The sequence below is a fragment of the Lupinus angustifolius genome, chromosome LG14 (assembly GCF_001865875.1).
Source record: "Lupinus angustifolius cultivar Tanjil chromosome LG14, LupAngTanjil_v1.0, whole genome shotgun sequence".
Classification (NCBI taxonomy): Eukaryota; Viridiplantae; Streptophyta; class Magnoliopsida; order Fabales; family Fabaceae; genus Lupinus; species Lupinus angustifolius.
Genome location: NC_032022.1, coordinates 5,378,424 through 5,378,710, shown reverse-complemented (window position 1 = coordinate 5,378,710; position 287 = coordinate 5,378,424).

Sequence of the window (287 nt, the reverse complement as noted above, 5' to 3'; positions counted from 1 at the left end):
AAGATATACTCTCTAAAGTGTTTACACTCATGTGTCGTAGGTTGCAAGTGTTTACACTCAAAGCACTTCATGAAAACAAACACAACCATAGGCTTGACAAGCCTCTAACATCAACATCATAGGCACATGCACATAAAGATCAAAAGGACTTTTCAAGGTTGTAATGGCGCCAAGGATAAGGTAAGATAAATATGGGATATGTAGATAAAACTAAATGGAATATAGGAGCAATGGGGAATAAGTAAAAAGTAAGCAAAAATCAACCCAAAATAAGACCAAATCTCTAA